The sequence below is a fragment of the Chiloscyllium plagiosum genome, unplaced genomic scaffold (assembly GCF_037043375.1).
Source record: "Chiloscyllium plagiosum isolate Xiang-an unplaced genomic scaffold, Cpla_swu_hap1 HiC_scaffold_19, whole genome shotgun sequence".
Taxonomy (NCBI): Eukaryota; Metazoa; Chordata; class Chondrichthyes; order Orectolobiformes; family Hemiscylliidae; genus Chiloscyllium; species Chiloscyllium plagiosum.
In genome coordinates this window covers 78,910,471-78,924,794 of record NW_028270157.1, presented here as the reverse complement: position 1 = coordinate 78,924,794, position 14,324 = coordinate 78,910,471, and the positions used below count along the sequence as shown (strand labels likewise).

Sequence of the window (14,324 nt, the reverse complement as noted above, 5' to 3'; positions counted from 1 at the left end):
GTTAGAACATAGAACATAGAAGAATACAGCGCAGTACAGGCCCTTTGGCCCTCGATGTTGCGCCGATCCAAGCCCACCTAACCTATACTAACCCACTATCCTCCATATACCTATCCAATGCCTGCTTAAATGCCCATAAAGAGGGAGAGTCCACCACTGCTACTGGCAGGGCATTCCATGAACTTACGACTCGCTGAGTGAAGAACCTACCCCTAACTTCAGTCCTATATCTACCCCCCCTTAATTTAAAGCTATGCCCCCTTGTAATACCCGACTCCATACGCGGGAAAAGGTTCACACTGTCAACCCTATCTAACCCCCTAATCATCTTGTAGTTCCGGAGTACTGAGGTCATGTTGCAGTTGTATAAGACTCTGGTGCGTCCGCATCTGGAGTATTGTGTGCAGTTTTGGTCGCCATACTATAGGAAGGATGTGGAGGCACTGGAACGGGTGCAGAGGAGGTTCACCAGGATGTTGCCTGGTATGGTAGAAAGATCGTATGAGGAAAGGCTGAGGCACTTGGGGTTGTTTTCATTGGAGAAAAGAAGGTTTAGGGGTGACTTGATAGAGGTGTACAAGATGATTAGGGGTTTAGATAGGGTCGACAGTGAGAATCTTTTTCCAAGGGGGCATAGCTTTAAATTAAGCGGGGGTAGGTATAGGACAGATGTTAGGGGTAGGTTCTTTACTCAGCGAGTCGTGAGTTCATGGAATGCCCTGCCAGTAGCAGTGGTGGATTCTCCCTCATTATGGGCATTTAAGCAGGCATTGGATAGGCATATGGAGGATAGTGGGCTAGTGTAGGTTAGGTGGGCTTGGATCGGCGCAACATCGAGGGCCGAAGGGCCTGTACTGCGCTGTATTCTTCTATGTTCTATGTTTCAGGCTCACCTTGTTAGACACGTGAACGGGAGGCGGAACGGCGGGACTGAAACCACGTCTGGGCAACAAGTAGCACGTCCAAACAAGGAGTAGGAATCGGCACAGGCTCGCTGGGCCCTGTGTTATCGACCCGACGTGCCAAAGTCTCCGGCCACGTGTATAACTTTGGTGAATTTCTGCAAATACCTTGTAGACGGGGCTGTGACAGGGACCTTATTGGGGTGTTGACGATAATGAGGGCCACGGAGGGCATTTTTGCTGAGTTTGCAGATGGCACAAAGATAGCGAGAGGGACAGGTAGTTTTGAGGAAACGGGCAGGCTGCAGAAGGGCGTGGAGATGAAGGGCGAGTGGGGAAAGAAGTGACCAAGTGTGCGGTTTTGCACTTTGGTAGCAAGAACAATCGGGTAGACGATTTTCTGAACGAGGGAAAGGCTTTGCAAATCTGAAGCGCAGAGGGTCTTGGGAGTCTTAGTTCCAGGTTGTTTCATGATTAACATGCAGGTTCATCCGATGGTTCGGAAGGCAAATGCAGTGTCGGCATTCATTTCAAGCGGGCGAGAAAAAAGGAGCAGAGACGTGCTGCTGAGGCTGCATCAGGCTCTGGTCTGACCACAGGTGGAATATCGGGAGCAGTTTTGTGCCCTGTACCAAAGGAAGGGATGCGCTGGTGTTGGAGGGAGTCTAGAGAAGGTTTACAAGCGTGTTCCCCCTGGGGCTGAAGGGTTTGTCACACGAGGTCTCTGGGTCTATACCCGATGGTGTTTCGAAAGGTAAGGCGGGATCTGACTGAACCTTACAGGCTACTGGGAGGCCTGGTCAGAGTGGATGTGAAGAAGATTAGATTAGATTACATTACATTACAGTGTGGAAACAGGCCCTTCGACCCAACAAGTCCACACCGACCCGCCGAAGCGCAACCCACCCATACCCCTACATTTGCCCCTTACCTAACACTACGGGCAATTTAGCATGGCCAATTCACCTGACCTGCACATCTTTGGACTGTGGGAGGAAACCGGAGCACCCGGAGGAAACCCACGCAGGCACGGGGAGAACGTGCAAACTCCACACAGTCAGTCGCCTGAGGCGGGAATTGAACCCGATGATCCCACTAGTAGGCGAGACGAGGACCTGGAAGTACAGCCTCAGGGTGAAGGGTCGTCCCTTCAGGCTGAGATGAGGTTGCATTTAAGACAGAGATAGAGAGGTTCTTGATTATAAGGGGATCAAGGGTTGTGGGGAGAGGGCAGGAGAATCGGGGTTGAGAAACCTGTGAGCCACGACCGAATGGCGGAGCGTGGGCCGAATGGCCCGATTCTGCTCCTACGTCTTATGGGCCGTCAGACCTTCCGTGGTCTTGCGGTCATGACAGAAAGCAGTTGTTTCCCAGAGGGTGGCGGCGGTCTGGAATGCACTGCTTGGGAGGGTAGCGAGGCGGGGAACCTCAAAACCTTGAAAAACTACTTGGATGAGCACTGGAAATGTCATAACCTTTCCTGGCTACGGACCAAGTGCTGGAAAGTGGGACTAGAGCAGACTTAGAGTAGCTTTGTCAGTGCGGACTCGGAGGGCCAAAGGGCCTCTTCTGTACTGTGTGACTGTGTGGGGAAGCTTTCTGATTCCCATCTGTTGATTGAGGCCGCCCCATTGATGCTTCCTGATGCGGAGCAGCCGGCTGGATCCAAGTGCGCATTGAAGGTGAGAGGGTGGCAGAGAGCTTCGGAGCCTCCGTCCGTTTGGTTCAGGTTTCGTCTCGTCCTGATGCAAGCATCGATGTACGTGCTCAGTGGCTACCAATAGAGTGAAGGTGCAGTTGATCACTGACTCCACGCGTGGTGCTGCAGGTTGTAATGTCTAGACGAAAACAGAACTCGCTGCACCCTTCGGGAGAAGGGTCACTGGACTCGAAAAAGCGTTAATTCTGCTTTTTCCCCACAGATGCTGAGGTTTTGCTTACTGGGTGTTTTGCTTTATTTTGCATTTTAGACCTTGCTTTTTGATTGCACAGCCACTATCAAACCATTAGCTTGCTGTTAGCGCTGCAATTAGCACTCTTGAATCTTGATTTGCAATTCTAAGGAAGCAGACCGAATTGGAATGTTTGGAGCCGAACCAATAAAGGCTGATTTGCTGTAAATTGATCTTCACATCCCCGCCCCGTCGTGCTATTCATTTGCACGAGGTGGGTTGGGGGATGGGAGTTCACACTTTCCAAGACAAGATGGATTAGTCTGTAAGAGGTACTGTTCGTAAAGGTGAGCGAGCCGAGATTTCCTGACAGTGAGATTTTTCGGTCAGAATTCGAACCTGCTCCAATCATTTGCCTTGTGGGGAGGCAGGGATTTTTCACATTGGTAACAACTGAGATTTTTAGAACGTCGAACAGAGCAGCGCAACAACAGGCCCTTCGGCAACTGTGAGAAACAAAACTCACTCACAATTCAGCCTGAGACAAAGCCTTGGAAACAAGAACATTTAATTCTTTACGGCCTTGCAAGAACAGGCGTTTTGCTCAAGCAATCAGGCTAGCAAAAGCGCGCGAAAACAAAACATGTAAGCATTCTTATTCAGTTTGCAAGTTGCGGAATCACGCCTCCCTTTTCCCATCCTATCATAAGCCGATTACCTCACTCGTTTTTCTCTAATTTTCCTTATCTGACTACCCTGCTGTCCTTGTCCTTGTCTGTTACAGCCTGTCTGCTATTTTATCCAGTTCCCCTTATCATACTATAAGCTTATTGTGAAATGCCCCTACTGCTACTTTTGTGGTCAGCTACAACACTTTAAAGTTATTTCTTAGTTTACAACTATTTCTTAAACAAAAACCTCTATATTCGTTAAAATCTTAGCCTTAAGTATGCTGCAAGAATCCCGCGACCGTTTGTGTAATGTTCCCCTTCCCCTCCCCCCACAACACCCCGTCACCCATCTGCAAAAACAACATCTCTAACTGCATTTCTAATCTCCCACAAACTGTCAGGGACATTTAAGCTACTGCTCGGCGAGCACACGCTGGACGGCAGTAAATTGAGGGGTGTGTAGGTTAGGTTGATCTTAGATTAAGAAAACTGCTCGGCACGACATCGTGGGCCGAAGGGCCTGTACTGTGCAATGTTCTAACTGCAGGCACATCCACACACATCAAAGACATGGAGGGCTCGGCTGAATCTATTGCTTTCTTCTCTACGTGTCACGTTTCATCGAGGTAGCGTCCTAGGCCCAAGCATCTTCAGCGAGTGGTGAGAATATGCAGTGCACTGCCTGAGAGAGAGGGTGCTGGAGGCAGATTCAATGGTGACTTTGGTCGGAGGGTCGGATACTTATCTGAAGAGAGAATATTTGCTGCAGGGCGAGTGGGACTGGGGAAGTTGCTCGTGCAGAGAGCTGATGCAGACATGACAGGCTGAATGTATCATTCAATGCGTGCAGTTCTGCAGTTGGTTACCGCCTCCTCAAAAACGCTGTGCTGGTCACGTGAGAAGTCACGTAAGCTTAGCCCTGACCCACTTGATTGGTGAGATACTGACGATCTCTACATGACCATGAGACAGTGGTTCACTGACAGGGGAAAAAAAGCAACTGCTGTAAACGGACCTGCTGCTCTCGTTAGAAATCCTGGGAGGACTACGGCGACAGGGAAACTGTCAGCAGTGATCTACAAGTCTTTGAACAGAATCAAGCTGATTGAAAACATGGAGGACAAATGGGACTTGAGGCAGTCCGCGGTATTGTAGTTATCGCTTCTCGGCCTTTTGGCTAAGATCAAGTGTAGTATCTGTTCAGGGGGCCCACGCAGTCATTTGGGCTCCGCTGGCGTCTGAGCTCAATGTAATCGCACTTACCTGTGAATATGAATGATTACCCTGTTTCGATATGTAAAGAAATGGAATGTTTACAGAATGATGACATGTCGAATTGTATAGATTAAATATATATGAATAAAGTATATTTTTGGAAAAAAAAAAAAAAAAAAATCTGTTCTTATCAGTTTAATATCTGATACGTCCCTTATCTGGGGACCATATATTAAATTGATTTTTGGAGCAGGGAGATGGAATAGGGGCTTGCTCCGTCCACTCCACGCATCGACCTGGTATTGCAGTACCTCCGGGAACGGTGCACCCCTCATCTATAAATCTAAAAACAGCTTCATGTTTATAACTCAGGCTTTCGGTGCTTTGTGTCTGCTGGATGGGTTTGAGTACCAAGTGCTTCATTTCTCACACCTCACATCCAACCGGGCGTGAGTCGATTCAAACTCGTCTGTTCTAAGGTGGCTGCTCAGCTCCCGCTCCCTATCCTTCTCTCGCCATCTCTGTCTCTTGCGCACCTTGACACTTGCTCTCAATGTCATCCCCTCGGACCCCTGCTGCGTGCTGCACCTTCCCGCCAACGCCGGGCCCCGATCACACCACATGGTGTCAGAATTTGGGAGTCGCAGCAACCGTAGCTGCCCACCAGCTTTTCTTACTCGCGAGCGACATTTCAGAAAAACAAGAGAAGGTCAACTGTGCTACGTTGCTGCATGCTGCTGGGGATGAAGCTATCTCGGGGTTCAGTCGTTTTGATTTTGATGACTTGAAAGAGAGATTTCGAGAACACTGTGAGCTAGGACAAAAATCATCGGGACGTATTTAAGGCACATGCTTTTCATCAGACTGCAAGGGCAGGCGGAATCGATAGGTACGTATGTGACTGACCGGAAAAACGAGGCAAAGGACTGTGAGTTTCAGCCATTTTCCGATTCACTGAGCCGCGACAGAATCGTGTGTGCTATCACGAATGACTGAGTCAGAGGCAGGTTACTCAGAGAGTCAATTCTCACTGGGAAAAGCAAAGCACTAACTCGACAACAGCACGTGAGAAAACGTAGAACAAACAAACCAATGTTTGCTGACCGGAACTGGCCTGGAAAGATAATAAGGCAGGTAGGAGCACTGCAGATTATCCGGCACCTGGGCTGTGTACGCAGGGACTGGCACAACACCCCCTTGCCTTCTTTTGCACTTAGAATGCTGCCAGTTCTGGCTGAGGCAGCAAAGTCAGTCTCACACAAGCAGCGTGTGCCAGCTGTCTGTGACAACAAATTCCAAAGACTCACAACCCTCTGAGAGAAGACGTTTCTCCTGATCTCACTCTTAAATTGGTGCCTCTTTATTCTGTTCAGTTCTAGACACTCCCATGAGGGAAAATGTCCTCTCAGCATTTACCCTGTCGAGCCACGTAAGAATCCAATATGTTTCAATAAGATTGTGTCTCATTCATTTAAACTCAGGATCTACACTCATCTGGAGGTAGGGTTTACCGGGCTCAGTTTTACTGAAAAGCTGACCTCCGGCTAGTTCAGCAAATAGGTCGTTGAGCAAAGGGAAAGGAAACCGCCTAGCACACACCAGCAGGTGAACTGTTGCAGCATGATATTGCGGCTCCGGCACTCAATCCCTCTACCAATGAAACCTAACAGCCTTCTTAACAGCACTATCCACTTGGGTGGCAACTTTCAGGGATCTATGTACATGGGACTCCAAGATCCCTCTGCACATCCACACTACCAAGAATCTTTCCATCGACCCAGTACTCTGCCTTCCTGTTATTCTTCCCAAAGTGCATCACCTCACATTTAGCTGCATTGAACTCCATTTGCCACCTCTCAGCCCAATTCTGCAGTTTATCCAAGTACCCCTGCAACCTGTAACATTCTTCCACACTGACCACGACTCCACCGACTTTAGCGTCGTCTGCAAATTTGCTAATCCATCCACCTATGTTATGCCTGCATCTAAGTCATTTATAAAAATGACAAACAGCAGTGGTCCCAAAACAGACCCTTGTGGCACACCACTAGTAACCGGACTCCAGGCTGAATATTTTCCATCAACCACCACCCGCTGCCTTCTTTCAGAAAGCCAGTTTCTAAGCCAAGCTGCTAAATCACCCTCAGTTCCATGCCTCTGCATTTTCTCCAACAGCCTACCACGTGGAACCTTATCAAAGGCTCCCGGCGTCCTGCTTCTCTATCCCATTGAAAACAATAGCGTGCTTCTTTAGAATTCTTGATCAGTCACTCTCAGAATCTTGACAAGTGATTGCCTTCGGCCCAGTTGAGTTTGATTCTGTCCAACCACATTCTTGCCCATAAAGCTCTAAGATTTCCTTTGTTGACGCGCAGGCTGTGTCTTCAGACTGACCGTATAACTGAACGTTCCCACCGTGAAAGCACCTGTGTGTGTTCCTCGCTCAGTTTCTGAAGGTTGCAGTGCAACGTGACTCAGCCGTATCAATGAAACCGGTGTCCACCTCCATTCTTACCGGTTTGCCGTTCAGTAAGGGAGCGACCGGGGCGTCGGCAGCTATCGCCAGTATCTGTAACAACAACACCTCATTGGTTTGTGCGCCTGGGCTTTTGTCTTCTTGCCCTTTTTGTACCATTTAGGATTTCTTCCTGTACTTTCGCTGCAGGTTATTGGTACTTTCTCCCCCGAGCGCACCCACTTAATATATTCTTTTTTAATGCTGCAGTTTCTGCACACAGCTTCTTTCCAGCAGCAATTTGCTGCTGCCTGACATGTGTTTCCACAGCAATGGCAGTTTTGTGTCTGCGTTGGTGCTTGTCCCTGGGCCACCATTTTGTGAACTCTCAGCCACCATTTTGTGAGGTGTTGACCTTCCTTGGCTGCGAGTTCCATCACGGTTGCCATTCCCAGCACTTTCATTTAAGTGTAGTCACCTTTGCGTCAGTAATCTCTTCTGGATCGCTTCACATCTTACGGCAGGCTGCTACAAAAGGTAGAGTCTCGTGGGATCTGAGGTGAGTCGGCTAGCTGGATACAAAACCGACTCGGGGCGCATTTTTCGGAAAGGAGATCAGTAACTAGTGGCGTCCCGCAGGGCTCAGTGCTAGGACCTTTGTTGTTTGTGACGTGTAAATAAATGATCTGTATAAAGAGCTGTACAAAACTCCAGTTAGGCTACAATTGGGATATCGCGCGCAATGCTGTTCGGCACACTACCAGAAGGACGTGGATGCTTTGGAGAGGGTGCAGAGAAGGTTTGCCAGCACGTTGCCTGCCCTGGAGCGCTTCTGCTGTGAGGAGAGGTTGAATAAACTTGGATTGTTGTCACTGCAAAGACGGAAGCCGAGGGGCGACCTGATAGAGGTCGACAGCATACTGAGAGGCATCGAAAGGGTGGGGTGGTGAGTCAGTGGGTACAGGTTCACGGTGAGAGGGGGAAAGTGAGAAGGGAAAAGTGCGGGGAAAGGTTTTCACACAGAGGATGGTGGGTGCCTGGAACGCGTTGCCAGTCGAAGCGCTGGAAGCAGGCACATTAGGAACGTGGGTTGGTACATTAGGAACTTGCAGCGTGGGTTGGTACCTGGGACTTCGATGTTGTGGCTATTACGGAGACATGGGTAGAACAGGGACAGGATTGGCTGTTGCAGGTTCCAAGGTTTAAATGTTTTAGTAGGGTCAGAGGTGGGGGTAAAAGAGGGGGAGGTGTGGCATTGCTTGTCAAAGATAGTATTACAGCTGTGGAAAGGACGATGGATGAAGACTCGCCGTCTGAGGTAGTTTGGGCTGAGGTTAGGAATAGGAAAGGTGAGCTCACCCTGTTAGTAATTTTTTACAGGCCTCCTAATAGTCCTAGAATCGTGGAAGAAAGGATTGCGAGGATGATTCAAGAGAAGAGTGAAAGTAATAGGGTGGTTGTTATGGGGGACTTTAACTTTCCTGATATTGATTGGGAAAGCTATAGCTCAAGTTCGTTAGATGGGTCAGTGTTTGTCCAATGTGTGTAGGAGGGTTTCCTGACACAATATGTAGATAGTTGAAACTTTATTGCTGGAACAGCACAGCAGGTCAGGCAGCATCCAGGGAACAGGAGATTCGACGTTTCGGGCACAGGCCCTTCTTCAGGAAGGGCCTGTGCCCGAAACGTCGAATCTCCTGTTCCCTGGATGCTGCCTGACCTGCTGTGCTGTTCCAGCAATAAAGTTTCAACTTTGATCTCCAGCATCTGCAGACCTCACTTTCTCCACAATATGTAGATAGGCCAACAAGAGGTGGAAAAGTAAGCTTCAAGACAAGGGCGTAACTGATATGTGGAGCTTGTTCAAGGAGCAACTATTGAGTGTCCTTGATAAGTATGTACCCGTCAGGCAGGGAGGAAAGGGTCGTGTGAGGGAGCCGTGGTTTAATAAGGAATTGGAATCCCTTGTTAAATGGAAGAGGGCGGCCTATGTAAAGATGAGGCGTGAAGGTTCAATTGGGGCGATTGAGAGTTATAAGGTAGCCAGGAAGGACCTGAAGAGAGAGCTAAGAGCAGCAAGGAGGGGACATGAAAGGGCCTTAGTTGGTAGGATTAGGGAAAACCCTAAGGCTTTCTATAGGTATGTCAGGAATAAAAGAATGACTAGGGTAGGAATAGGTCCAGTCAAGGATAGTAGTGGGAAGTTGCGTGTGGAGGCTGAAGAGATTGGGGAGACATTGAATGAATACTTTTCGTCAGTATTCAATCAGGAACAGGACATTGTTGTCAATGTGAGTACTGAGTCACAATTAAGTAGAATGGATGGCTTTGAGGTATGTAGAGAAGAGGTGTTGGAAATTCTGGAAAGGGTGAAAATAGATAAGTCCCCTGGGCCTGATGGCATTTATCCTAGGATTCTCCGGGAAGCAAGGGAGGAGATTGCAGAGCCATTGGCCTTGATTTTTATGTCCTCGTTGTCTACAGGAGTAGTGCCAGAAGATTGGAGGCTAGCAAATGTGGTTCCCTTGTTCAAGAAGGGGAGTAGGGATAACCCTAGTAACTATTGGCTGGTGAGTCTCACTTCTGTTGTGGGCAAAATCTTAGAGAGAATTCTAAGGGATAGGATTTATGAACATCTGGATAGGAATAATGTGATCAAGGATAGTCAGCATGGTTTTGTGAAGGGCAGGTCGTGCCTCACAAACCTTATTGAATTCTTTGAGAAGGTGACTAAGGAGGTGGACGAGGGGAAAGCGGTAGATGTGGTGTATATGGATTTTAGTAAGGCGTTTGATAAGGTTCCCCATGGTGGACTACTGCAAAAAATACGGAGGTATGGCATTGAGGGTGAGTTGGAGGTTTGGATTAGGAGTTGGCTGGCTGGAAGAAGACAGAGGGTAGTAGTTGATGGCAAAGGTTCATCTTGGAGTGCCGTCACTAGCGGTGTTCCGCAAGGATCTGTTTTGGGACCATTGCTGTTTGTCATTTTTATAAATGACCTGGAGGAGGGGTTAGAAGGTTGGGTGAGCAAGTTTGCGGATGATACGAAAGTCGGAGGAGTTGCAGACAGTGAGGAAGGATGTGGCAGGTTACAGCGGGATATAGATAAGCTGCAGAACTGGGCAGAAAGGTGGCAAATGGCGTTCAATGTAGCTAAGTGTGAGGTGATTCACTTTGGTAAGAGTAATAAAAAGATGGGGGACTGGGCTAATGGACGGATACTTGGTAGTGTGGATGAGCAGAGGGATCTTGGTGTCCATGTACACAGATCTTTGAAAGTTGCCACCCAGGTAAATAGTGCGGTGAAGAAGGCATATGGCGTACTGGCTTTTATTGGTAGAGGAATTGAGTTAGAACATAGAACATAGAAGAATACAGCGCAGTACAGGCCCTTTGGCCCTCGATGTTGCGCCGATCCAAGCCCACCTAACCTATACTAACCCACTATCCTCCATATACCTATCCAATGCCTGCTTAAATGCCCATAAAGAGGGAGAGTCCACCACTGCTACTGGCAGGGCATTCCATGAACTTACGACTCGCTGAGTGAAGAACCTACCCCTAACTTCAGTCCTATATCTACCCCCCCTTAATTTAAAGCTATGCCCCCTTGTAATACCCGACTCCATACGCGGGAAAAGGTTCACACTGTCAACCCTATCTAACCCCCTAATCATCTTGTAGTTCCGGAGTACTGAGGTCATGTTGCAGTTGTATAAGACTCTGGTGCGTCCGCATCTGGAGTATTGTGTGCAGTTTTGGTCGCCATACTATAGGAAGGATGTGGAGGCACTGGAACGGGTGCAGAGGAGGTTCACCAGGATGTTGCCTGGTATGGTAGAAAGATCGTATGAGGAAAGGCTGAGGCACTTGGGGTTGTTTTCATTGGAGAAAAGAAGGTTTAGGGGTGACTTGATAGAGGTGTACAAGATGATTAGGGGTTTAGATAGGGTCGACAGTGAGAATCTTTTTCCAAGGGGGCATAGCTTTAAATTAAGCGGGGGTAGGTATAGGACAGATGTTAGGGGTAGGTTCTTTACTCAGCGAGTCGTGAGTTCATGGAATGCCCTGCCAGTAGCAGTGGTGGATTCTCCCTCATTATGGGCATTTAAGCAGGCATTGGATAGGCATATGGAGGATAGTGGGCTAGTGTAGGTTAGGTGGGCTTGGATCGGCGCAACATCGAGGGCCGAAGGGCCTGTACTGCGCTGTATTCTTCTATGTTCTATGTTTCAGGCTCACCTTGTTAGACACGTGAACGGGAGGCGGAACGGCGGGACTGAAACCACGTCTGGGCAACAAGTAGCACGTCCAAACAAGGAGTAGGAATCGGCACAGGCTCGCTGGGCCCTGTGTTATCGACCCGACGTGCCAAAGTCTCCGGCCACGTGTATAACTTTGGTGAATTTCTGCAAATACCTTGTAGACGGGGCTGTGACAGGGACCTTATTGGGGTGTTGACGATAATGAGGGCCACGGAGGGCATTTTTGCTGAGTTTGCAGATGGCACAAAGATAGCGAGAGGGACAGGTAGTTTTGAGGAAACGGGCAGGCTGCAGAAGGGCGTGGAGATGAAGGGCGAGTGGGGAAAGAAGTGACCAAGTGTGCGGTTTTGCACTTTGGTAGCAAGAACAATCGGGTAGACGATTTTCTGAACGAGGGAAAGGCTTTGCAAATCTGAAGCGCAGAGGGTCTTGGGAGTCTTAGTTCCAGGTTGTTTCATGATTAACATGCAGGTTCATCCGATGGTTCGGAAGGCAAATGCAGTGTCGGCATTCATTTCAAGCGGGCGAGAAAAAAGGAGCAGAGACGTGCTGCTGAGGCTGCATCAGGCTCTGGTCTGACCACAGGTGGAATATCGGGAGCAGTTTTGTGCCCTGTACCAAAGGAAGGGATGCGCTGGTGTTGGAGGGAGTCTAGAGAAGGTTTACAAGCGTGTTCCCCCTGGGGCTGAAGGGTTTGTCACACGAGGTCTCTGGGTCTATACCCGATGGTGTTTCGAAAGGTAAGGCGGGATCTGACTGAACCTTACAGGCTACTGGGAGGCCTGGTCAGAGTGGATGTGAAGAAGATTAGATTAGATTACATTACATTACAGTGTGGAAACAGGCCCTTCGACCCAACAAGTCCACACCGACCCGCCGAAGCGCAACCCACCCATACCCCTACATTTGCCCCTTACCTAACACTACGGGCAATTTAGCATGGCCAATTCACCTGACCTGCACATCTTTGGACTGTGGGAGGAAACCGGAGCACCCGGAGGAAACCCACGCAGGCACGGGGAGAACGTGCAAACTCCACACAGTCAGTCGCCTGAGGCGGGAATTGAACCCGATGATCCCACTAGTAGGCGAGACGAGGACCTGGAAGTACAGCCTCAGGGTGAAGGGTCGTCCCTTCAGGCTGAGATGAGGTTGCATTTAAGACAGAGATAGAGAGGTTCTTGATTATAAGGGGATCAAGGGTTGTGGGGAGAGGGCAGGAGAATCGGGGTTGAGAAACCTGTGAGCCACGACCGAATGGCGGAGCGTGGGCCGAATGGCCCGATTCTGCTCCTACGTCTTATGGGCCGTCAGACCTTCCGTGGTCTTGCGGTCATGACAGAAAGCAGTTGTTTCCCAGAGGGTGGCGGCGGTCTGGAATGCACTGCTTGGGAGGGTAGCGAGGCGGGGAACCTCAAAACCTTGAAAAACTACTTGGATGAGCACTGGAAATGTCATAACCTTTCCTGGCTACGGACCAAGTGCTGGAAAGTGGGACTAGAGCAGACTTAGAGTAGCTTTGTCAGTGCGGACTCGGAGGGCCAAAGGGCCTCTTCTGTACTGTGTGACTGTGTGGGGAAGCTTTCTGATTCCCATCTGTTGATTGAGGCCGCCCCATTGATGCTTCCTGATGCGGAGCAGCCGGCTGGATCCAAGTGCGCATTGAAGGTGAGAGGGTGGCAGAGAGCTTCGGAGCCTCCGTCCGTTTGGTTCAGGTTTCGTCTCGTCCTGATGCAAGCATCGATGTACGTGCTCAGTGGCTACCAATAGAGTGAAGGTGCAGTTGATCACTGACTCCACGCGTGGTGCTGCAGGTTGTAATGTCTAGACGAAAACAGAACTCGCTGCACCCTTCGGGAGAAGGGTCACTGGACTCGAAAAAGCGTTAATTCTGCTTTTTCCCCACAGATGCTGAGGTTTTGCTTACTGGGTGTTTTGCTTTATTTTGCATTTTAGACCTTGCTTTTTGATTGCACAGCCACTATCAAACCATTAGCTTGCTGTTAGCGCTGCAATTAGCACTCTTGAATCTTGATTTGCAATTCTAAGGAAGCAGACCGAATTGGAATGTTTGGAGCCGAACCAATAAAGGCTGATTTGCTGTAAATTGATCTTCACATCCCCGCCCCGTCGTGCTATTCATTTGCACGAGGTGGGTTGGGGGATGGGAGTTCACACTTTCCAAGACAAGATGGATTAGTCTGTAAGAGGTACTGTTCGTAAAGGTGAGCGAGCCGAGATTTCCTGACAGTGAGATTTTTCGGTCAGAATTCGAACCTGCTCCAATCATTTGCCTTGTGGGGAGGCAGGGATTTTTCACATTGGTAACAACTGAGATTTTTAGAACGTCGAACAGAGCAGCGCAACAACAGGCCCTTCGGCAACTGTGAGAAACAAAACTCACTCACAATTCAGCCTGAGACAAAGCCTTGGAAACAAGAACATTTAATTCTTTACGGCCTTGCAAGAACAGGCGTTTTGCTCAAGCAATCAGGCTAGCAAAAGCGCGCGAAAACAAAACATGTAAGCATTCTTATTCAGTTTGCAAGTTGCGGAATCACGCCTCCCTTTTCCCATCCTATCATAAGCCGATTACCTCACTCGTTTTTCTCTAATTTTCCTTATCTGACTACCCTGCTGTCCTTGTCCTTGTCTGTTACAGCCTGTCTGCTATTTTATCCAGTTCCCCTTATCATACTATAAGCTTATTGTGAAATGCCCCTACTGCTACTTTTGTGGTCAGCTACAACACTTTAAAGTTATTTCTTAGTTTACAACTATTTCTTAAACAAAAACCTCTATATTCGTTAAAATCTTAGCCTTAAGTATGCTGCAAGAATCCCGCGACCGTTTGTGTAATGTTCCCCTTCCCCTCCCCCCACAACACCCCGTCACCCATCTGCAAAAACAACATCTCTAACTGC

General features: G+C 48.8%; 1 non-coding gene and 1 pseudogene across 1 annotated transcript; both read left to right on the top strand.

Moving 5' to 3' along the window:
* The first annotated feature begins 4,622 nt into the window (after positions 1–4,622).
* Positions 4,623–4,753, top strand: LOC148146836 (U2 spliceosomal RNA; annotated as a pseudogene).
* Positions 4,754–4,831: 78 nt separating this feature from the next.
* Positions 4,832–5,013, top strand: LOC148146835 (U2 spliceosomal RNA). The gene has a single exon (XR_015760518.1). It is a non-coding gene; the product is annotated as a U2 spliceosomal RNA (small nuclear RNA).
* The last annotated feature ends 9,311 nt before the right edge of the window (positions 5,014–14,324 follow it).